The sequence below is a fragment of the Acinonyx jubatus genome, chromosome X, assembly GCF_027475565.1.
Source record: "Acinonyx jubatus isolate Ajub_Pintada_27869175 chromosome X, VMU_Ajub_asm_v1.0, whole genome shotgun sequence".
Classification (NCBI taxonomy): domain Eukaryota; kingdom Metazoa; phylum Chordata; class Mammalia; order Carnivora; family Felidae; genus Acinonyx; species Acinonyx jubatus.
This window is the reverse complement of record NC_069389.1, coordinates 78,858,239-78,883,677: the sequence shown is the minus strand read 5'-3', so window position 1 is coordinate 78,883,677 and position 25,439 is coordinate 78,858,239. Positions and strand designations below refer to the sequence as shown.

General features: G+C 43.6%; 1 protein-coding gene and 2 pseudogenes across 1 annotated transcript in view; 1 reads left to right on the top strand and 2 right to left on the bottom strand.

Annotated features, from left to right (window-relative positions):
• Positions 1-3,744: 3,744 nt before the first annotated feature.
• Positions 3,745-6,781, bottom strand: LOC113597520 (potassium voltage-gated channel subfamily S member 3-like; annotated as a pseudogene).
• Positions 6,782-10,231: 3,450 nt separating this feature from the next.
• Positions 10,232-11,500, top strand: LOC106989711 (potassium voltage-gated channel subfamily S member 3-like; annotated as a pseudogene).
• A 10,524-nt stretch (positions 11,501-22,024) lies between these two features.
• The window catches only part of ARMCX4 (armadillo repeat containing X-linked 4), a 55,868-nt gene continuing 52,453 nt past the window's right edge, over positions 22,025-25,439 (bottom strand). Inside the window, exon 7 of the transcript XR_008289799.1 lies at positions 22,025-24,021. The gene's annotated coding sequence lies outside the window, so the exon portion shown is untranslated. The remainder of the gene's footprint in view (positions 24,022-25,439) is intronic.

Here is a 25,439-nt window from a genome sequence, read left to right as displayed (position 1 = left end):
TGGGGTTAGTGGAATCAGGATGGAGTGTTGGGAGGACTGAAAGAGACAACACTTTTGAAGCAGGCGGCACAGTGCCTGGCACCTGGAGCAGAGAAATCCCTCGACGAAGGTGTCTTTCCTTGACTGCCAGCCTAAATAGGAAGCTCAGTATCCTTGGGGTGTGTGTACACGTCCTTGGGGACCACTGGACAACCCATCCCTGCGCATGTCACGCACTAGTATAGCAGTGATGGTTGCCGCTCTCCGAGTGCCCACTTTGTGTAGTTCCGTCTCTCCTGCAAAGCGGCTGTTAAACCTACCTCCAGGCCCCCTCCCTCCCTTGGGACCCCAAGCCCAGATTCCTGGCAGAGCGAGAAGTGTTGGCCTCTGCTTCCTCTGGGGGAACCTCCTTTCTGCCCTTTCCCTGGTACCTTCGGTGAAACCCAAGAAGGGGCCAGCAGAGCCTTCCATGAACTCCCCATTGGGGTGGTAGGGCAGATGTTGAGGGTGGTGGCAGGGTATGACAGGTCCATGGGGAGACATCTCTGTCGCCTCCATCCAAGCTCCTGGCATCCCTAGGAGGAAAGGAGGAACCCAGCCCTGTGCACTGAACCACTCCGTGGATCTGGGCAAGTCACGCTGCCGCCCCTCTCAATACTGCCAGACCCCTCCCAGCAGCACCTTGGCCCCTGCATCACCAAAGCCAGGTTCTCTGACAGCTATTGATGTGTCAAGCGATGGTCCTCTTCCTCAGAGCCCTGGCCAACAGGCTCAACAAGAAGCTTCCCTTGGGCAGAGCTGCTTCTGTGCCTGGTGCCCTCTCCTGGTCTCCATGGGATGCTGCTCTGGGCCACTGTGCCCTGCACATCAGCACTCTGCGCATGCTCTGCTTTCAGACTGCTCTCCTCTGCACAGAGCACAGTTTTACTTTTTTTCCCTTCTCCCGGAGTTTGGGTTGCAGGTAGATTACAACTCTAAGACTTGTATCCATCCTCCCCGTGCTTCGGCCTGACTAGCAGGCACCGGCACCTGCCAGGTGCCCCAGAATCTTCCAACATGCAATGGAGACACTGCTTCTTCCCAGGCACTGGCACCTTGGATGGCCAGCATGTGACTTGTGGTTTGTGACACCACGCCCCAGTAGGGCTCACCCCCCAGGAACTCTATTCCTCTGCTGGCTGCTGGGCCCTGCCATGTTGCTTAAGAGTTGCTAATGCGACCACCCCTTTCTCCCAAACCAGCTTCAGGTGGACTGGGCAATCTATTTCCCAAGTAGAATGGCCGTGCAGACAGCGCCCACACCCACTTGTCCCAGTGGAGCCTGCTTGGCCAATGCTGTCTTCATTGACACCCTCATGCTCATTCTCTTTAATTTCAGCACAAAGGCAGAAAAGATTTTCTCCTTCCTCCTGGCTTGGGGCCCCAAGTTAACACATGCCTCCCTTCTCCTCTTTGCTTTGCCAAATCAACAGTCGAGTGCTGCCACAGGCACTTGTCCTCCATCTCCAAGGCAGGCACTTGGCATTTTTAGGCCACGGCTGACTTCTAACTCAGGGAGGGCCTTGGAGGCTTTCTGCCCATCTCCTGAGCAACTTTCTGTCCCTGGGAAGCCTGTTGGCATCGAAGGGTCTCCATGGTGTGGTTTTGGCCCAACTCAAGAGCCTCCTCTGCGTCTGCTGGCACTGCCCTCCAGAAAACACTCCTTGTGTCTGGAAGCTCAGGCCTCTGGTCTGCCCTTCATCCCTTGGTTGGTTGCTGTGCCAGAGCAGGAGCCCTAGAGGCAGTGGAGGGAACTCAGGAGCATGCCTGCCACTCAGGGCCTGATTAAGACATACAGAGGCTTTCAGCACCAGAAAGACCATAGTGCCCCCTCTCATACCTAATTCAGAATGAAACAGCATGGGACCACCGGGCACCAAACTTGCCTACCTGCCTGCTGCAACTAACAGATTCTTTCTGGGCTTCCCCATGGGAAATATTTGATAAGGTCATCGATGCTTGAGATTGTCACACTCTGTGGGGAAGGGCCCTGCCTTGATGGGGCCCACCCCAGCCTTGCCTGCCTCTTGGCTAAATCTGGAACTGCCCCCACAGACTGCCTTCCCAGCTCCCAAAAAGCCCTGGTTCTGCTTCTTATTCATCTCATGATTACGTCTACATTTGGTGCCTGTGGGTACTGGCTTGCACACTAGCTCCCAGTGCCCTCCCCAGCTTGCTACCTCTCCTGGGAAGTTTGTGATTTGACCTCCCCCCCGCCCCCATTAAGTGGCTCCTGAGGTTGCAGACATCCAGCTTCCCAGCGGATGCCTCCAGTCTCAAAGTCTGCATCCTTCCCCAGGGCCCTATGTGCCACTCTCAAAGCAGTTTCAACCATAATCCCCTCACCTTGATGTGCCACCCACAGATAGGCACAGCCCTCACCAAGTCAATCTCTAAGCCGCCACAGCACCATTCAGCTTAGAGTTTGACAACTGTGGCTAGTGCTGGCTCCAGGCTCCTTTCCGGGGGCGGGCCACCAGTTGGTCTAAGATGCAGATGGGTGTTACACCACAGTCCAGGACAATCCTGCAGAGGATTGGCCAGTCCCTTGTCTGCTACACATGCGGCATGCATCACCTCACACCCTGTCACTTCCCTCCTCTCTTGCTCTTGGCCTCCTGTTACCTGGAAGGCAGGCTTCTTTTCCCTCGTTGCCTCTTGTTTTTGTGTGTGGCTTAGGATGTCCTCCCTCATGCCCCAATTACAAAGAGTCTCCCATAGGGTTTCCTAATTCCTTCATACTTTTACACTTAAAGGGTCTCACAGATCTATTTGGAAGTTACCTTTGTGAAAGGTAGGAGGTGTGATCCAACTTGACTTCTTTCCCCAAAGGGGTAGCAAATTAACCCAGCACCATTTAGCACTCCATTCTCACGCTGCAGTGTGGCACATATGGGATCTTCATGCACCCAGCCGAGCATCCCCTCTGTGGCTTCCCGGTGGGAATTATGTCCTGAGGCACACCTTTCTCCCAGGAACTCCTAACTGACTCGGGGACCCTCAGCTCACTGGGGGGCCCTATGGCAGGTGGTGTGTGTGTTAGCAGGGAGGTATGTATTGGTGCTTGTGAGCAGGCCTCTGTCCCAGGTTCCTTCTCAGGACATATCCTGGCTCACAGGAAACATACGAACCCCGTCCCCCAGCCTACTTTAACAACACGGGAAAGTGGGGACTGGTTTCTTCCCTCACCAAAATTACTTTATTTGTGTGAGAGAAAAGCAAGTTCATTTTCTATGTTTAGACTTGCTGCACTTTGCACATGGTAGTCTTTTGCCACTGTTGAAGTATGCCTATTGTCACATGTTGCATTCATGGCTCAATAGTTTCTCTCAACACTGTCCTTGATTTTTTATTTTTATTGTGGTATATTTCATCAATCTGGAATTTTAACTAGTCTGTTCCTGTCAATTTTTGTATTGAACTGTGATATTTTTTTTTAGGAGTCTTCACATCCCACATTTACTAGAAAGCATTTGCCTATATTTCCTTCTTTTCTTTAATATTTTTTTAGAGAGAGAGGGAGAGAACAAGTGGGGTGGAGTGGCAGAGAGAGAGGAGAGAGAGAGAGAAAGAGAGAGAGAGAGAGAGAGAGAGAGAGAGAGAGAGAGAGAGAGAAGTAGGCTTCCATGCCCAGTGTGTAACCTGACACAGGGCTTGATCACACGACCTGGTGGTTATGACCTGAGCTGAAATCAAGAGTCAGATGCTGAACTGACTGAACCCCCCCAGGCACCCTGCCTATATTTCCTTTTAATATAAATACAGTTTTTCTTTTTAGAGTTAAAGAAAGAACTTCTTTAGAGTTAGGTTCTTTTTTTAACCTACTAGTAGCGTATATTTGTAATGTGTGTGTGTTTTTGTACATGTAGTTTGAGGTAGACTTTGTATCTTAATTTTCTCTAAATGTATAATGAGTTACACTAATGTCATTCATTGCAGAATCCAATTTTTTCCCATACAGAATTAGGCAAGTATGCTCCAAATTCCCATGTTTAGAATATGAACATGGATTTACATGCATTGTCTCCTTTTGTGGATCTTAACAAGCATGTAGTCTTCAGTCACTGGACCTTTGATTCTTCTTATCAGTAATTCACACTTAGCTCAATTGAGTAAATGACGAACACAGAATGATACATAAGGCGTAGCAATAAGTTCCACCCAATACCATTCACCTTTTTTCCCAAAATCATATCACAACTCTTTCTTGTAAAACATAAATTTTAGAACAAGGCACTTAATTCATTTTACTGTGGAAAAATAAAGAACATTCTACCATCTTGGAGCAATGAATGTCCAAGTATGGCTGTAAGGTACACACTGAGAATTTAATGATTTTAACGAACCCATTGAAGTTTATAAAGCTGTGTTAACCTAACATCAGGAAAGAATGCAAGATAAAGGCACAAATGTCCCTGCTCATGTTGCAGTGTAATTCCCCAAGGATGCCATGTTATAAACATCCTCATTGTCTTCAGTGCTTGAAGCATATGTAGACTTGGGATTGCTCACCACAATTCCCATAGAAGATAGACTGGTGATGAAGGAGTGCATCTGTTGTGCATAAATATCTCTACTGTTAAAGTAAGGTAGCTTGTGACATGTCTCTGGTGGGTCCTCACTGCACTGGTTCACATCAATGTCCTTCTGCTTCTGGAAAACTTGTTGAAGATAATGGTGATAGGCCATTGATAGTGATAGCACAGATGATGCATGTGCTGGCGATAAGCTTCCTGGCCAAGGTGACTCGGTGGTTGTCTCCATAGCCCCTAGTAGTCATGCTGATGGTGGCCCACCATCAACAAATAGGGATGCTGGTGAGGCTGGAGATGTGGTCATCTTTCTCCACAGAGTAGATAAGCACAGAAAAAACGGAAATGCCCACAGAGAGAAAGAGAAGCAACAGCCTAACTTCATGGTAGCTGTGTCTCTATGTGATATCTAGAGAACAAAGTCCTACTGAGTGCTGGGCAAGCTTGAGAATTTGGAAAATCCTTATAAGCCTGAAGATCTGGACCACCATGCCCATGTTCTCAATGTCCTCGCTCTCTTCCTCCTTGGTGTCTACAGTCAAGGTGGCATAGAAGGGAATAATGAAGATGAAGTCAATGATATTCAGAGGGTTTTTCCAGAATTTCTTTTGAAAGGGAGAAACAAGCAGCCAGATGGCAAGCTTGCAGGTGAACCAAGTGATGCATGCAATCTCCAAGCCTTCCAGCACGGGGTCATCTACCTCTCCATCCTCATTCTGGAACTCTGATATACTGTGGACACACATGGCCACAACAGAGGCCAGCACCACACTCAAGGAGGTGATGGCAATCAATGAGCTTGGCAGACGGGCAGTAGGCTGGATTTTCCATTCAAATCCAGATCTTCTTCTGTAGTTGACCAAATTGCAGCTTATCAAACTTCTCCAGCTCCTTCTCAGAGAAAAGTCTTCAGAAGAGCCTGTACTCACATCATTGCTTTTCATGTCCCAATCTTTCTCATAGTTTTCTTCCTTGCCTTCCTAGTAGCCCTTACTGCAACAGAAAAAACCCCCACACAGCTCCTCCATGACATGTAGCTTACCCGTGTAATAAAAATTCAAAACATATCTGAACAAGGAGGGGTTCAGTTCAAAATAGTACTCCTTATCAGCATCACTCACTGTAGTCTCACAGCTCCAGAATGGCCTCTTCTGAGTGAGAGGTGAGCAGCTTTCTGAGTCTGGTGTGAGGAAACCACGGGAGGGTGCCTTTGGTTGATGCACTTCTTAGAGCCTCCCTCGTTCAAGTTGACAAGTCCCTCCTCTTGTCCAAGATGATGCAAAAACTAATCAAATACCATGGTGGATAGAGGAGGCAGGGAGCTGGATGTGAAGGGAGATGAGGAAGTTCACACTGCACCCTTGTGTTAGATGTCACACTCTCTGCCCTCGTCCCATCCAGTGGAATGTCCATCATCATCTAAGAAGCTCTGCCCTTCTTCCCTCACAGAATGTGTGGTGCACACAGGCATTTAGTGGCCAAAAGGAAGAAAATAATCGTGTTCTCCGGTTATACCAGCTGAAGCAATTGCTAGGAAATCAATCTTACAGATTTGAGTGGGATAAGATCCTCCACCAATGGGCTTCTTTGTCATCTGTAGGATCATAAGCTTCTTCTGTTTCCCGTGTCTGCTTTGTGGCACACACTGTCCTGGGAACTGCAGGAGTCCAGACAACTCAGGATCACTCAGCTCTGTGATGCTGCCTGCCCACGGCTGTGGGGATCAGGCCTCATGGTGCAGCGAGGAAAGCAGGGTGGCTTGCCTAGATCTGTCTGTCTGTCTATGCAGAATCCAATTTTTAATGTTTTAAGTGAAATTGCACTAAGTTTATGGGTTAATCATTGGCAAGAGTTGGCATCTTTATAATTTTCCCATCTAGGCACATTTATTTAAATCCTCATTTTCTTTAGTGAAGTTTTCTTTATAATCATCTTTCCCATTTCTTTTTGGGTTTTATTCCTATGTATTTGTCTGGTTTTGTTCGCTTGTGAATAGGCATGGTGAATAGGCATTTACCTTCTCCTACAATGCTATTCTCCTTCAACTCCACTGTTCTTATTCCATGTGCCAACACACTAGATATATGTGTGGTGTCTGCTGCTTTTGGAACAGCAATAACAAAGGAGAATGATCAAGTGCTTCACCATAGTTACTCCTAAAGAGGAAGGAAAAGGAAAAGGACAAGAATTAAGTCCTATTGTTCCACAAATGCTCTTTTCCAGGAACTCTCCCTATAGACCCTTTCATTATTTTTTATTTATTTATTTACTTTTTTTTTTTTACACTTTTATATTCTCTTGCTCCCTCTTCCCTGGAGTGGAGTAGTTCAAACTGGTTATTCTGGCTTATTCAATCATGGTTTTGTTTTGTTTTGTTTTGTTTTTTTTCAATCCTGGCAAGGTCTCCATTAAGTTTAACCATGTTCTTTGTTCTTGGATATATCGAATATGGATGATCTTGAAGTGAAGGGAAAGGTAGTTTAAATGGCTCAAGTTATTACCAAAATAATGGTATTCAAATAACCATGTAATATATCTCCCTTTGAATAAATATTTGCATAGTCACTAAATCAATTGTTTTATATATATATATATATATAAATATATAAATATAAATGTGTGTGTGTGGTATATATTATATATATATAGGACCTGAAAAATGCATGGTAGAGAAGGAAAATTCATCTGAAAAAAATGTAAATGGTGGTAACCCAGATGGATAAGAAAATTAAAACTTAACAGAAAACTGGGAGAGGAAATGAAAAAGAAGTGTGGAGGTATTATAGAATAATATTGTTTTCTATCTTATAGTAGCTGCAGACAAAAGTTACCAGCTAAGGAAATAAACACGGCAATCAAGTTGTTCAAGTATAGTAACAGTATGACAAAGGAAACACCGCAGAAATATAAATTAATCACCCAAATTTGGTGTATAAAAAGAGGAAAAGAGAGAAGGAAAAGGAAAGATAGGAAATAATATTAGCATTTAATCAATTATTTTACATATAATAAATTTGGGAGTAAAACACTAAATATCCACACATATAAAACAGGACAAAATAATTATGACATATTTATTGCAATAAAGTAATATTCAGTTATAACTTAGGTATATGTAGTAGTGATATCAAAGGATTTACAAGATTATATGTGTGTGATTATATGTGATTATATGTATGCATATACATATATGTTTTCTCTAGAATGTGCACAAGAATCTGGTAAACAATTACTGGTAATGGTGACAGAGAGGGTGGAAAGAGATTTTTTTAATATTTATTTATTATTTTGGGAGCACAAGCAGAGGAGGTCAGAGAGAGGGGACAGAGATCTGAAGTGGGTCTCTGTGCTGACAGGCTGACAGTAGTGAGTCCGATGCAGGGCTCTAACTCATGAACCACCAGATCATGACCTAAGCAGAAGTTGGATGCTCAACCACCTGAGCCCCCCAGGTGCCCCGGGAAGGAGATTTTTAATGCATATTCTTTGTTATCTTTTAAACTTTGAACCACTAGTATGTGACTGATTTTTTTAATAAATTAAATTTAAATTTAAGATGAAATGCGAAGAATTGGTTGGCCTGTCTTTGCACAGTCTTGTGGATATCATGTTATGTGAGATGCATGATATATGGTTTGTAGAGCTTCCTTTCTCTACATACAGCATTCCTTGTTCTAGCCCCTGAGGACTGAGGCAAACATATAGGGCAGTGTCCTATATGTTGCCCACTTGGTCCCCTGCATCCATGCTTATTCTTAACCTTGGTCTGGTGCAGTCCCTTTAGCAAGTAAAACTTGACAATATTATAAAAATATTTAACTAAACTATATATAATTCCCCCTGTAAATAATGTTCTCATATAGCTCATTCACCATTAAGACTACTTAGGGTTACAACTTCACACCAAGAGAAGCAAGCTACTGCCTGTACCATGCTCAGGAAATGGAGTTCTCAGGGCTCCTGGGTGGCTCAGTTGGAGTTAAGTGTCCCGAACTTCAGCTTAGGTCATGATCTCACAGTTCATGAGTTCAAGCCCTGAATGGGCTCTGTGCTGACAACTTCAGAGCCTGGAGCCTGCCTTGGAATCTGATCTCCCTCTCTCCTTTCCCTCCCCTGCCAAGCTCTGTCTCTCTCTGTCCTCTCAAAAATACATAAATGTTAAAAATTTTAATAAAAAGAAAAATACAAGAACCAGAGTTCTCCAGACGCCTGGGTAGGCTCAGTAGGTAAAGTGTCTGACCTTGATTCACTGCTCTGGACACGATCATCCACAGGTCCCTGAGATCAATCCATCATCAGGCTCTGTGCTGACCAGTAGAACCTGCTTGGGGATTCTCTCCTCTACCCCTCCCCCCACTGCTCATGTGTGCTCCTCTCTCTTCTCTCCTCTCCTCTCTCAAAATACACAAGTAAACTTGAAAAAAGAGAAACTTAGACTTGTCAATGCTAATTTATAAAACTCATAGCAATCAATTTTAAGTTTGGCTAAATTACAATACCTTTCCTTCCTTCAAAATCATCCCATATCGATATATCCAAGAACAAAGAACATGGTTAAACTTAATGGAGACCTTGCCAGGATTGAAAAAAAACAAAACAAAACAAAACAAAACCATGATTGAATAAGCCAGAATAACCAGTTTGAACTACTCCACTCCAGGGAAGAGGGAGCAAGAGAATATAAAAGTGTAAAAAAAAAAAAATAAATAAATAAATAAAAAATAATGAAAGGGTCTATAGGGAGAGTTCCTGGAAAAGAGCATTTGTGGAACAATAGGACTTAATTCTTGTCCTTTTCCTTTTCCTTCCTCTTTAGGAGTAACTATGGTGAAGCACTTGATCATTCTCCTTTGTTATTGCTGTTCCAAATCCAGCATTCAGACCCCACACATAAATCTAGTGTGTGGCACGATGGAAAAGAACAGATGAGTGAAGGGAGAATAGCATGGGTAGGAGAAGGAAATGCCTGATTCACCATCCCTCTTCACAAGCGAACAAAACCAGACAAATACATAGGAATAAAACCCAAAAAGAAATGGGAAAGATGATTATAAAGAAAACTTCACTAAAGAAAATGAGGATTTAAATAAATGTGCCTAGATGGGAAAATTATAAAGATGCCAACTCTTGCCAATGATTAACCCATATACTTATGCAATGTTCACGTTAAAACATTAAAAATTGGATTCTGACATAGACAGACCGACAGATCTAGGCAACCACACCCTGCTTTCCTCGCTGCACCATGAGGCCGATCCCCCAGCCGTGGGCAGCAGGCATCACAGAGCGCGGATCCTGAGTTGTCTGGACTCCTGCAGTTCCAGGAAGTGTGTTGTCCAACAAAGCAGACACGGGAAACAGAAGAAGCGTATGAATCACTAACCGAATGACAAAGGAAGCCATTGTGGGATGGATCTTATCCCACTCAAATCTGTAAGATTGATTTCCTAGCAATTGCTTCAGCTGGTATAACCGGAGAACACGATTATTTTCTTCCTTTTGGCCACTAAATGCCTGTGTGCACCACACATTCTGTGAGGGAAGAAGGGCAGAGCTTCTTAGATGATGATGGACATTCCACTGGATGGGACGAGGGCAGAGAGTGTGACATCTAACACAAGGGTGCAGTGTGAACTTCCTCATCTCCCTTCACATCCAGCTCCCTGCCTCCTCTATCCACCATGGTATTTGATTAGTTTTTGCATCATCTTGGACAAGAGGAGGGACTTGTCAACTTGAACGAGGGAGGCTCTAAGAAGTGCATCAACCAAAGGCACCCTCCCGTGGTTTCCTCACACCAGACTCAGAAAGCTGCTCACCTCTCACTCAGAAGAGGCCATTCTGGAGCTGTGAGACTACAGTGAGTGATGCTGATAAGGAGTACTATTTTGAACTGAACCCCTCCTTGTTCAGATATGTTTTGAATTTTTATTACACGGGTAAGCTACATGTCATGGAGGAGCTGTGTGGGGGTTTTTTCTGTTGCAGTAAGGGCTACTAGGAAGGCAAGGAAGAAAACTATGAGAAAGATTGGGACATGAAAAGCAATGATGTGAGTACAGGCTCTTCTGAAGACTTTTCTCTGAGAAGGAGCTGGAGAAGTTTGATAAGCTGCAATTTGGTCAACTACAGAAGAAGATCTGGATTTGAATGGAAAATCCAGCCTACTGCCCGTCTGCCAAGCTCATTGATTGCCATCACCTCCTTGAGTGTGGTGCTGGCCTCTGTTGTGGCCATGTGTGTCCACAGTATATCAGAGTTCCAGAATGAGGATGGAGAGGTAGATGACCCCGTGCTGGAAGGCTTGGAGATTGCATGCATCACTTGGTTCACCTGCAAGCTTGCCATCTGGCTGCTTGTTTCTCCCTTTCAAAAGAAATTCTGGAAAAACCCTCTGAATATCATTGACTTCATCTTCATTATTCCCTTCTATGCCACCTTGACTGTAGACACCAAGGAGGAAGAGAGCGAGGACATTGAGAACATGGGCATGGTGGTCCAGATCTTCAGGCTTATAAGGATTTTCCAAATTCTCAAGCTTGCCCAGCACTCAGTAGGACTTTGTTCTCTAGATATCACATAGAGACACAGCTACCATGAAGTTAGGCTGTTGCTTCTCTTTCTCTCTGTGGGCATTTCCGTTTTTTCTGTGCTTATCTACTCTGTGGAGAAAGATGACCACATCTCCAGCCTCACCAGCATCCCTATTTGTTGGTGGTGGGCCACCATCAGCATGACTACTAGGGGCTATGGAGACAACCACCGAGTCACCTTGGCCAGGAAGCTTATCGCCAGCACATGCATCATCTGTGCTATCACTATCAATGGCCTATCACCATTATCTTCAACAAGTTTTCCAGAAGCAGAAGGACATTGATGTGAACCAGTGCAGTGAGGACCCACCACCAGACAACACACACACACACAAGCCTACCTCTCTATTACTTTAAAACAGTAAGTAGCGAAGCGGAGAGGAGCGAGCGCGCGAGCGCGCGCGATGCACTCCTTCAGTCACCAGAGCAGCGCATCTTCTATGGTCGCGATTACTAAGTGAGCAATCCCAAGATCACATATGCTGCTTCAACTGAAGGACAATGAGGATTAGAGAGAGCGAGGCGCGCGTGCGAGTGGGCGATCCCATTGTGTCGCGTTACACTGCAACATGAGCAGGGACATGTGAGGCGCTTTATCTATCTATCTCTCTCTTCCTGATTGAGAGCGTGTGAGAGCAGCGAAAGCTTATTATAAACTTCAATGGTTGTCTTAAAATCTTTAAATTCTCAGTGTGTACCTTACAGCCATACTTTGGACAATTCATTGCTCACAAGATGGTAGACGCAGAATCCATTATTTTCCACAGTAAACAGCTATTACACACACACATTATCTCTAAATTTATGTTATTCTCTCTCGAAAGACGTTGATATGATTTTGGGAAAAAAGGTGAATGGTAATTGGGTGGAACTTATTGCTACACGCCTTATGTATCATTTCTGTGTGTCGTCATTTACTCAATTGAGCCTAATGTGAAGTAACTGATAAAAGAATCAAAGGTCCATTGACTGAAGACTACATGCTTGTTAATATCCACAAAAGGAGACAATGCATGTAAATCCATGTCATATTCTAAACATGGAATTTGGAGCATACTTGCCTAATTCTGATATGGGAAAAAATTGGCAGTGATCGAGTCCCGATGGAATGACATTAGTGGTAGACTCATTACAACATTTAGCACAAAATTAAGATACAAAGTCTACCTCAAACTACATGTACAAAAACACACACACATTACAAATATACGCTACTATAGGTTTAAAAAAAGAACCTAACTCTAAAGGAAGTTCTTCTTTAACTCTAAAAAGAAAAACTGTATTTATATTAAAAGGAAATATAGGCAGGGTGCCTGGGGGGGTTCAGTCAGTTCAGCATCTGACTCTTGATTCAGCTCCAGGTCATAACCACCAGGTCGTGTGATCAAGCCCTGTGTCAGGTTACACACTGGCATGGAAGCCTACTGTCTCTCTCTCTCCTTCTCTCTCTCCTCTCTCTCTCTCTTTCTCTCTCTCTCTCCTCTCCTCTCTGCACTTCCCACCCACTTGTTCTCTCCCTCTCTCTCTAAAAAAATATTAAAGAAAAGAAGGAAATATAGGCAAATGCTTTCTAGTAAATGTGGGATGTGAAGACTCCTAAAAAAAAATATCACAGTTCAATACAAAAATTGACAGGAACAGACTAGTTAAAATTCCAGATTGATGAAATATACCACAATAAAAATAAAAAATCAAGGACAGTGTTGAGAGAAACTATTGAGCCATGAATGCAACATGTGACAATAGGCATACTTCAACAGTGGCAAAAGACTACCATGTGCAAAGTGCAGCAAGTCTAAACATAGAAAATGAACTTGCTTTTCTCTCACACAAATAAAGTAATTTTGGTGAGGGAAGAAACCAGTCCCCACTTTCCCCCCGTGTTGTTAAAAAGTAGGCTGGGACGGGTTCGTATGTTCCTTGAGCCAGAGATATGTCCTGAGTAAGGAACCCTGGGACAGGAGGCCTGCTCCAAGCAACCAAAACATAACCTCCCTGCTAAACCACACACCACCTGCCATAGTGGCCCCCCCAAGTGAGCTGAGGGTCCCCGAGTCAGTTAGGAGTTCCTGGGAGAAAGGTGTGCCTCAGGACATAATTCCCACCGGGAAGCCACAGAGGGGATGCTCGGCTGGGTGCATGAAGATCCCATATGTGCCACACTGCAGCGTGAGAATGGAGTGCTAAATGGTGCTGGGTTAATTTGCTACCCCTTTGGGGAAAGAAGTCAAGTTGGATCACACCTCCTACCTTTCACAAAGGTAACTTCCAAATAGATCTGTGAGACCCTTTAAGTGTAAAAGTATGAAGGAATTAGGAAACCCTATGGGAGACTCTTTGTAATTGGGGCATGAGGGAGGACATCCTAAGCCACACACAAAAACAAGAGGCAACGAGGGAAAAGAAGCCTGCCTTCCAGGTAACAGGAGGCCAAGAGCAAGAGAGGAGGGAAGTGACAGGGTGTGAGGTGATGCATGCCGCATGTGTAGCAGACAAGGGACTGGCCAATCCTCTGCAGGATTGTCCTGGACTGTGGTGTAACACCCATCTGCATCTTAGACCAACTGGTGGCCCGCCCCCGGAAAGGAGCCTTGAGTCCAGCACTAGCCACAGTTTTTTCAAACTCAAAGCTGAATGGTGCTGTGGCGGGCTTAGAGATTGACTTGGTGAGGGCTGTGCCTATCTGTGGGTGGCACATCAAGGTGAGGGGATTATGGTTGAAACTGCTTTGAGAGTGGCACATAGGGCCCTGGGGAAGGATGCAGACTTTGAGACTGGAGGCATCCGCTGGGAAGCTGGATGTCTGCAACCTCAGGAGCCACTTAATGGGGGCGGGGGGGAGGTCAAATCACAAACTTCCCAGGAGAGGTAGCAAGCTGGGGAGGGCACTGGGAGCTAGTGTGCAAGCCAGTACCCACAGGCACCAAATGTAGACGTAATCATGAGATGAATAAGAAGCAGAACCAGGGCTTTTTGGGAGCTGGGAAGGCAGTCTGTGGGGGCAGTTCCAGATTTAGCCAAGAGGCAGGCAAGGCTGGGGTGGGCCCCATCAAGGCAGGGCCCTTCCCCACAGAGTGTGACAATCTCAAGCATCGATGACCTTATCAAATATTTCCCATGGGGAAGCCCAGAAAGAATCTGTTAGTTGCAGCAGGCAGGTAGGCAAGTTTGGTGCCCGGTGGTCCCATGCTGTTTCATTCTGAATTAGGTATGAGAGGGGGCACTATGGTCTTTCTGGTGCTGAAAGCCTCTGTATGTCTTAATCAGCCCCTGGTGGCAGGCCATGCTCCTGAGTTCCCTCCACTGCCTCTAGGGCTCCTGCTCTGGCACAGCAACCAACCAAGGGATGAAGGGCAGACCAGAGGCCTGAGCTTCCAGACACAAGGAGTGTTTTCTGGAGGGCAGTGCCAGCAGACGCAGAGGAGGCTCTTGAGTTGGGCCAAAACCACACCATGGAGACCCTTCGATGCCAACAGGCTTCCCAGGGACAGAAAGTTGCTCAGGAGATGGGCAGAAAGCCTCCAAGGCCCTCCCTGAGTTAGAAGTCAGCCGTGGCCTAAAAATGCCAAGTGCCTGCCTTGGAGATGAGGACAAGTGCCTGTTGCAGCACTCGACTGTGAGTTGGCAAGCAAAAGAGGAAAGGGAGGCAATGTGTTAATTGGGGCCCCAAGCCAGGAGGAAGAGAAAATCTTTCTGAGCCTGTGTGCAGAAAATTAAAGAGATATGACATGAGGGTGTCAATGAAGACAGCAGTGGCCAAGCAGGCTCCACTGGGACAAGTGGGTGTGGGCGCTGTCTGCACGGCCATTCTACTTGGGAAATAGATTGCCCAGTCCACCTGAAGCTGGTTTGGGAGAAAGGGGTGGTCGCATTAGCAACTCTTAAGCAACATGGCAGGGCCCAGCAGCCAGCAGAGGAATAGAGTTCCTGGGTGAGCCCTACTGGGGCGTGTGTCACAACCACAAGTCACATGCTGGCCAACCAAGTGCCAGTGCCTGGGAAGAAGCAGTGTCTCCATTGCATGTTGGAAGATTCTGGGGCACCTGGCAGGTGCCGGTGCCTGCTAGTCAGGCCGAAGCACGGGGAGGATGGATACAAGTCTTAGAGTTGTAATCTACCTGCAACCCAAACTCCGGGAGAAGGGAAAAAAAGTAAAACTGTGCTCTGTGCAGAGGAGAGCAGTCTGAAAGCAGAGCATGCGCAGAGTGCTGATGTGCAGGGCACAGTGGGCCGCAGAGCAGCGAGCCATGGGAGACCAGGAGAGTGCACCAGCACAGAAGCGCTCTGCCCAGAGGAAGCTTCTTGTTGAGCCTGTTGGCCAGGGCTCTGAGGAAGAGGACCATCGCTTGACACATCAATAGCTGTCAGAGAACCTGGCTTTGGTGATGCAGGGGCCAAGGTGCTGCTGGGAGGGGTCTGGCAGTATTGAGAGGGGCGGCAGCGTGACTTGCCCAGATCCACGGAGTGGTTCAGTGCACAGGGCTGGGTTCCTCCTTTCCTCCTAGGGATGCCAGGAAGCTTGATGTAGGCGAACAGTAGATGTCTCCCATGACCAGTCCATACCCTGCCCTGCCACACCCTCAACATCTGCCCTACACCCCAATGGGGAGTTCATGGAAGGCTCTGCTGGCCCCTTCTTGGGTTTCACCGAAGGTACCAGGGAAAGGGCAGAAAGGAGGTTCCCCCAGAGGAAGCAGAGGCCAACACTTCTCGCTCTGCCAGGAATCTGGGCTTGGGGTCCCAAGGGAGGGAGGGGGCCTGGAGGTAGGTTTAACAGCCGCTTTGCAGGAGAGACGGAACTACACAAAGTGGGCACTCGGAGAGCGGCAACCATCACTGCTATACTAGTGCGTGACATGCGCAGGGATGGGTTGTCCAGTGGTCCCCAAGGACGTGTACACACACCCCAAGGATACTGAGCATCCAATTAGTGCCTGGCAGTCAAGGAAAGACAACCTTCGTCAGAGGGATTTTCTCTTCTCCAGGTGCCAGCACTGTGCCGCCGCTTCAAAAGTGTTTTTGTCTCTTTCAGTCCTCCCAACACTCATCCTGATTCCACTAACGCCCCACCTCTACACTCCCTGCTCCACCCTCCAGCCCTCCAGGCCCTTTCTTGAGGCTGATCCTGGAGTCACTGCAGCCCACCTCTACCCCGCCTCCTGGAGCACGGAAAACATGCATTGTCAGGGAGCAAAGGCCCCAGTTAGTTAGGCGGGTTGGTGGTCGTATGGAGTCGCGTATTTTGTCTTCTACACTCCTCTTCATGTAGACTGTAACTCAAGGGCAGTCCCATGTCCTCTCTCGCTTTGCAATCCAAAGCACAAACCTTTATTGATGATACATACAAATGGTAGGTTTGGGTGGGTAAGGTTAAGTCAGTACAGCACACAAAAGGGGGGTGTACGTTTTTGATGAATAGGTTCACCATCCATCAGCTCGCAAAGAAGAAGCAGTAAATGAGAAAGAAGTCAACCTAGGCGGCAGCAAAAGCATTTTCAGCACAAGCTCCGATATGTGTCTGGTCTCCACAAAATGGTCCCGCTTAGACAGGGAGACCACCACAGGCAGGGCATCCCTCATGATGCTATAATAGGATGTTCTGTATCCACAGCTGGCAGCTGGAATGATCCCTTTACCACAGGAAGAAGGCCACAAGGGAGTGACTGACAATGCACATTGCCTGCAGACTGCAAAACCAAGAAGTTACTCCAAGCCCTGTGGGAACCCCTGCCTGGCCAATAGGAATGTGGTCCTCGATTTAGCGAGTGTAACTTTCACCCCGTGATGTGGTGATGGGCTAAGACTGGATCTTCAACAGCACCCACTGCAGATTCTTTGAGTGAGAACACATGCGTGTGTTCACCAGAAGGGTTTTGGGCAGATTCAGTTCCATTCTGTTTGAGATGGCCATTTAAGAGGCCAGGGTGTCCAGGAGAACCTGTCTGTTTCCGTTCCTCATAAAGAGGGACATGAATGAGAGCAGCATTTGGGCACCCAGCAATTCCCCTGCCTAGACTGGCTTTCGGACAAACCATCAACAGTTTCAAAACCTGAAGCTCAGCACATCCACTTCCCTCTGCTATCAAAGGAAACTTCAAGTCTGAAACGGACTTGGCAAGCATGTTATTAATAACTGTCATGCTTATTAACAAATTTAATCCGGCCTGCTGCAGAAATGAGTTGCAGCAATGTGACACAGTCTCCCGACACACTTCATTGATGTACATCTTAATCTGCCCCTGATTTTCAATACTTGCATTCAAGGTATCCAGAGCACATAAAGCTTTCTCCTTAATAGCAGGGTCAGGAGTGGGGATCGTGTTTCCAACAATGGAGAGGCTGGCCAAATCACTATTGATATTGTGGATAGATGAAAAACCAGCATCCTTGGGCTGAGCAAACCACATTTTGCCCTGAATGAAAGGACACTTGAGAGTCAAGAACAACAAAGAAATTTGTAATATCTTAAGCATCACACAAAAAAAATGTGATCATTTTAATTGGGGAAAGAGTGATTCTTCCCTATTGGGACATTGTCCTCTTTGGGAAGCCCTGTTTTATGTTTTGTTTTGTTTTGTTTTGTTTTGTTTTGAAATAAAGACATTCTCAGACAAAAAATATATACCAGTAGCATATTCAAGTATGCCTGGCTGGCTCTGTCAGTGGAGCATGCAAGTCAGATATATATATAAGATATAGAGATAGATAGATAGAGATATAGATATATAGTTAGATATAGATATAGATACAGATATAGATATAGATATGAGCAAATTCATACTAGAAGAAATACTAAATGTTGTTCTTCAAGCATAATGAAAATTTATCTTTTTACAAAGCAGGAAGAAAAGAACTACAAAGGAAAATGTAAATATATGAGTCTTGACTATATGAAATAATTGTAAGAATTCTTAAAATATTGAAATATAAAGAGAAATAGGTTGGAAGCATATAGAAAGTTTGAATGCATGACAACAATACCATATACATTGAGATGAGGGTAAGTGGAGTTGGCATTTTAAGTCCTGTGAGTTGTCTGAGAAAAGGGGGAAAAGGATTGATTCATAGAAACTTTGAAAAATCCAGAATGCATGTTGTAATGTATAGGGTAATCACTAAACAATAGTGAATTAGTACAATTATCAAGCTAGTAAAGAGGAATAATAAAAAAGTGAATAAATCCTAAAGAAGATAAGAAAAAAATTGGGACATAGAGTAGGCAGGTCAAATAGAAATCACTGAATAAGATAAGAGATTATACTCTAAATGTATCAGAAATTACATTAAGTTAAAACAGAATAAATGCTTCAGTTCAAACATAAATATTAAAATATTGGATACAAATAACAAAACACAACTATATGCTGTTCAGAAAGGATACATCTAAAACTCAAACATACAGAAAGTTTGAAAGTGTAAAAATGTAAAATATATACAATGAAAGCATTAACTAAACAAAAATTGATAAAGATATACTAGCATCAGGGGCACCTGGGTGGATCAGTCAGTTAAACGTCCAACTCTTGATTTCGGCTCAGGTCATCTTATGGTTGGTGGGATCAAGCCCTGCATCTGTACTGACAGCATGAAACCTGCTTAGAATTCTCTCTACCCTTCTCTCTCTTTGCCCCTCCCCCCACTCGTGCTCACTCACTCTCTCTGTCTCAAAATAAATAAATAAACTTAAAAAAACACTAATATCAAATAAAATGGGCACTATGTCAAAAAGCATTACTAGAGATAAAGAGGGATACTCCATGAGGGAAAATGTATAATTCACCAGAAAGATGTAACAATTCTAAATTTGTATGCATCTAATAACATAGTTTCAAAATATATAAAACAGAAATGGACAGAACTACAAGAAATAATAGAGATCCCCAATCACAGTGGGAGATTTTAACATATCTCTTTTTATAGCTGACAGGATGAGCAAATAAAAATAGCAGAGACATAAAAAATTTGACTGGCAAAATTGACCCAATTAATTCAAACCTTGGTTGGTATAAAGCTATACTCAACAATTACAACTATATGTTTATATATTATTTTTAAAAACATACAGAATATGTATAGGAGTACCTGGGTGTCTCAGTTGGTTAAGCGTCCAACTTCGACTCAGGTCATGATATCATGGCTCACTGGTTTGAGCCCCATATAGAACTCTGTGCTGACTGCTCAGAGCCTGGAGCCTGCTTCAGATTCTATGTCTCCCTCTCTCTCTGCACTTTCCCCGTTCCCTCTCTCTCTCTCTCTCTCTCTCATAAATAAACTAAAAATCATACAGAACATGTATAAAAATTGATCATATCCTGGGCCATACATCAAGTTCTAACATTTCACAAAGATTAAAGTCATACAGAGTATGTTTTCTAACCATGGTGCAATTAACTAAAAATCAATAATAACAATGTAATAACTAAAATCCACGTATTTTTTGGAATTAAAAATACACTTCTAATAACATAAGGGTCAAAGAAGAAATTACATCTAAAATTAGAAAGCATTTTGCATGGGATGGTAATGAAAATATTATGTTCAAAGTTTTGAAAGATGCTCTGCTTCTGGCTATAATGGCCTACTAATAGAAGACTAATCCCCCCCCCATTTAGAAGGACAAGAAAACCTGAAAAATTCATTGTTATTATATTTAAATAGATTAAATTACTTAAAGACATCAGAAAGCTTCCAAAGCAGCCAGGATTGAGGTACCAAAATCCTGGAAAGAAGGGAAATTTAATGAGGTGAACTGACATTTGGCACCAATTTTCCCCTTGAGGCATTGACCAGTCCATTATCAGCATTGGTGAAGAGGCTGAAAAAGAAGCTGGGAAGATACAGAAACCTGAATAGAGCTTTTCGTAATTATGCAGAGTTAAGGAGTCAAAATCCAGAGCACAAAGCCAACTAGACAGCCAGGGTTTGATGGGCTAATATCCTGGAGAAAAGGAAATTACAAAGAAATGAAATGGGTAATCTGAGTTAATTTTCTCCTTGATGCATTCACCAATTCTTAATAGGTATAGAACTAGAAGCGAAGAAGCCAAGTAGAAATAGGTAATTAAGAGTCTGGGAAGATAAACAGAGCTATTGGCAACTTCAAAGTGCAAGAAAGATGAAAAATTGGAGTTTGGGGACTTCCAAGATTGGGGGAACTGATAAATTCCCCAGGCTGTCAGTTAGAAGCCCTGAAGAATTACACACTGGCAGTAAGGGTGACCTAGAAATAGAATAGGTCTGACAAAGATTGAAATCCAACCTCAAAATAGTTTAATTCTTGATTTACTTAAGCTAATTTACTCCTTTGTATACTGCTTTCCCAAAGCAAAAGAAAATCCTCTACAAATTAAGAAAATTTCATCTAAATTTTCTAGAATATTTCTTTCATAATGTTTAACATTCAAACAAAAGCACACGAGAGACATGACAAATAGAAATTATTTTTAAAAGGAGAAGCCAGAGGGATCCTGGGAAGATGGCGGTGTAGGAGGACGGATAGGTATTGAGAAGGATAGGTATTATCTCTGATTTGAATGTCTTGTAGAATTCCCCAGGGAAGCCATCTGGTCCTGGACGCTTATTTCTTGGGAGATTTTTGATAACTGATTCAATTTCTTCACTGGTTATGGGTCTGTTCAAGTTTTCTATTTCTTCATGTTTGGGATTTGGAAGTGGGTGCGTGCCTAGGAATTTGTGCATTTCTTCCAGGTTGTCCAGTTTGTTGGCATATAATTTTTCATAGTATTCCCTGGTAATTGCTTGATTTCTGACAGATTGGTTGTAATAATTCCATTTTCATTCATGATTTTATCTATTTGGGTCATCTCCCTTTTCTTTTTGAGAAGCCTGAATAGATGTTTATCAATTTTGTTTCTTTTTTCAAAAAACCAACTCTTGGTTTCATTGATCTGCTCTACAGTTTTTTTTAGATTCTGTTGTTTATTTCTGCTCTGATCTTAATTATTTCTCTTCTTCTACTGGGTTTGGGGTGTCTTTGCTGTACTGCTTCTAGTTCCTTTAGGTGTGCTGTTAGATTTTGTATTCGGGATTTTTCTTGTTTCCTGAAATAGGCCTGGATTGCAATGTATTTTCCTCTCAGGACTGCCTTCGCTGCATCCCAAAGCATTTGCATTGTTGTCTTTTCATTTTCATTTGTTTCCATATATTTTTTTAAATTTCTTCTCTAGTTGCCTGGTTGACCCATTCATTCTTTAGCAGGGTGTTCTTTAACCTCCATGCTTTTGGAGGTTTTCCAGACTTTTTCCTGTGGTTGATTTCAAGTTTCGTAGCATTGTGGTCTGAAAGTGTGCATGGTATGATCTCAATTCTTGTATACTTATGAAGGGCTGTTTTGTGACCCAGTATGTGATCTATCTTGGAGAATGTTCCATGTGCACTTGAGAAGAAAGTATATTCTGTTGCTTTGGGATGCAGAGTTCTAAATATATCTGTCACGTCCATCTGATCCAATGTATCATTCAGGGCCCTTGTTTATTTTTTGATCCTGCGCCTAGATGATCTATCCATTGTTGTAAGTGGAGTATTAAAGTCCCCTGCAATTATCACATTCTTATCAATAAGGTTGCTTATGTTTGTGAGTAATTGTTTTATATATTTGGGGGCTCCTTTATTCGGTGCATAGATATTTATAGTTGTTAGCTCTTCCTGATGGACAGACCCTGTAATTATTATATAATGCCCTTCTTCATCTCTTGTTACAGCTTTTAATTTAAAGTCTAGTTTGTCTGATATACAAATGGCTACTCCAGCTTTCTGTTGACTTCCAGTAGCATGATAAATAGTTCTCCATCCCCTCACTTTCAATCTGAAAGTGTCCTCAGGTCTAAAATGAGTCTCTTGTAGACAGAAAATAGATAGGTCTTGTTTTTTTATCCTTTCTGATACCCTATGTCTTTTGGTTGGAACATTTAGTCCATTTACATTCAGTTTATTACAGAAAGATATGGTTTTAGAGTCATTGTTATGTCTGTAGGTTTCATGCTTGTAATGATGTCTCTGGTACTTTGTGGACCTTGCAACATTTCACTCACACAATCCCCCTTAGGATATCTTGTAGGGCTGGTTTAGTGGTGATAAATTCCTTCAGTTTTTGATTGTTTGGGAAGACCTTTATCTCTCCTTCTATTCTGAATGGCAGACTTGCTGGATAAAGGATTCTAGGCTGCATGGTTTTTCTGTTTATCACTTTGAAGATTTCCTGCCATTCCTTTCTGGCCTGCCAAGTTTCAGTAGATAGATCCGTCACGAGTCTTATCGGTCTCCCTTTATATGTTAGAGCACGTTTATCCTTAGCTGCTTTCAGAATTTTCTGTTTATTCTTGTATTTTGCCGGTTTCACTATGATATGTCGTGCAGAAGATTGATTCAAGTTATGTCTGAAGGGAGTTCTCTGCGCCTCTTGGATTTCAATGCCTTTTTCCTTCCCCAGATCAGGGAAGTTCTCAGTTATGATTTGCTCAAGTACACCTTCAGCCCCTTTCTCTCTCTCTTCCTCCTCTGGAATCCCTATTTTACGGGTATTATTACATTTCATCGCATCACTTAGTCCTCTAATTCTCCCCTCATAGTCCTGGATTTTCTTATCTCTCTTTTTCTCATCTTCCTCTTTTTCCATAATTTTCTCTTCTGATTCACCTATTCTCTCCTCTACCTCTTCAGTCCGAGCTGTGGTCGCCTCCATTTTATTTTGCACCTTATTTATAGAATTTTTTAGCTCCTACTGACTGTTTCTTAGTCCCTTGATCTCTGTAGCAATAGATTCTCTGCTGTCCTCTATACTTTTCTCAAGCCCAGCAATTAATTTTATGACTATTATTTTAAATTCATGTTCTGTTATATTGCTTAAACCGTTTTTGATCAGTTTGTTAGCTGTCATTACTTCCTGGAGTTTTTTTTTTTTGAGGAGAATTCTTCCATTTCATCATTTTGGATAGTCCCTGGAGTGGCGCGGAACTGCAGGGCTCTTCCCCTGTGCTCTCTGGAGTAACTTATGTTGGTGGGTGGGGCCACAGTCAGACCTGATGTCTGCCCCCAGCCCACCGCTGGGGCCACAGTCAGACTGGTGTGTACCTTATCTTCCCCTCTCCCAGGGGCAGGACTCACTGTGGAGTGGTGTGGCCCCTGTCTGGGCTACTTGAACACTGCCAGGCTTGTGGTGCTGCTTCTATGGGATCTGGCATATTAGCCGGGGTAGATCTGCAAGGTGCACAGGGGCGGGAGAGGCAGGTTCAGCTCGCTTTGCCTTCAGTGGTCCCCTGGGGGAGGGGCCCTGGGGCACCAAGAGGGAGGCAGACCCGTTGGAGAGATGGATCCATAGAAGCTCAGTGTTGGGTGTTTGTACGGTGCAAGCAAGTTCCGTGATGGGAACTGGTTCCCTTTGGGATTTCGGATGGGGGATGGGCAAGGCAGATGGCGCTGGCCAGCAATTTTGTTCCCCACCGAGATGATCTCTGTCCTCCAGGGCTCAACAACTCTCCCTCCCATTGTCCTCTAGCCCTTCCACTCTCCGAGCAGAGCTGTTGACATAACATGCCAGATGTTAAGTCCCGCTGGCTGTCAGAATACACTCCGTCCGGCCCCTCTGCTTTTGCAAGTCGGACTCAGGGGCTCTGTCTTGCCTGGTGGGCTGCCCCTCCACCGCCCTGGCTCCCTCCCACCAGTCCATGTAGCTCACACCGCCTCTCTGCCCTTCCTACCCTCTTCCATGGGCCTCTTGTCTATGCTTGGCTCTGGAGAGTCTGTTCTGCCAGGCTTCTGGTGGTTTTCTGGATTATTTAGGCAGATGTGGGTGGAATCTAAGTGATCAGCAGGATGCGGTGAGCCCAGTGTCCTCCTACACCACCATCTTCAAGAGACTCCTAAAAATTTTTTTTAAATAGTATTAAAAGAATGTTTCAATACATTTAAAAAGACATAGAGTATGTTGTCTGACTACAGTGATATTAAACTAGAAATCAATAAGTAAAAGACAACCAGAAAACTCTCAAATACTTGGAAATTAAGTAAAATACTTATAAATAACATAGATTAAAGAAAAAATATGAATGTAAATTTAAACATATTTTGAACTAAATGGTAATGAAAATGCAAATTATCAAAATTTTGTGGAATGCAACTAAAGCAGTGTGTAGAAAGAAATTTATAGATAGAATCATAGTTTTTATACTGCATGTTTGTAAAGGAGAAAGGCTAGAAATCAATGATCTTGGAAAAAGAACAATGAATTAAACTCAAATGAAAATGAAGAAACTAAATAGTAAAGATGAGAGCAGAAATTAATAGAAAACAAACATATGAGAGAGAAAATATTACATAGAACCAACTTTTTGCTTCTCTCTCATCTGCTTGTTTTCTATTAATTTTTGCTCTCATCTTTATTACTTTCTTCATTTTCATATTGAGTGTTTAATTTTTGTGAGTTCTGTAGCAATGCCTACTTTTTCATGCCTCATATTGGTTTTCCTGATAGAAAATATCAGGAATAAGAGGCAAAATAACAGGAAAATCAACGTCAGGCATGAAAAAGTAGGCATTGCTACAGAACCCACAAACATTAAACATTCAATATAAGGATAAACAGATACAAGCAAAGATGAAAATTTGATTAGTGCTGTACTTAATTTTCTAAATTGAATAGGTAAAAAAAAAATTTCCCACAAAAAGACACTTCAGCTACAGGTGGCTTCACCAGTAAATTTATCCAAATATTTAAAGAAGAAATCAAATTAATTTTATAGAATTTTTTGCAAAGAGAAAAAGAGGAATAATCAAGATTCTCCACAGAACAAAACCAATAAGTGACAGATATAGATATATAGATATGGATATATATACAGATGAAATAGAGATAGATACACAAAGAAAAAGAGAAAGATTTTATTTAAAGGAATTGGGTCTGGCAATTGTGGAGGGTGTCAAATCTAAAATCTATAGTGTGGGCCAGAAAGCTAGAGATTCAGGAAAGAGGTGATGTCCCAGCTTGAGTCTGAAGACAACCTGGGGGGGCCTGGGTGGCTCGGTTGGTTGAGCGTCCAATTCTTGATTTTGGCTTGTGTCATGATGCCAGGGTCATGGGACAGAGCCCTGTCTTGAGCTGGCACTGAGCATGGAGCCTACTTAAGATTCTCTCTCCTCTGCCCTTACCCTGCTTGCACTCTATGTCTCTAAAGTAAAAAAAAAAAAAAAAAAAAAAAAATCTGAAAACAGAATTCCCTCCTCTTCAAATGACCTCAGTTGTTTTCTCTTAAGGCCTGCAGCTCATTGGATTAGGCCCACT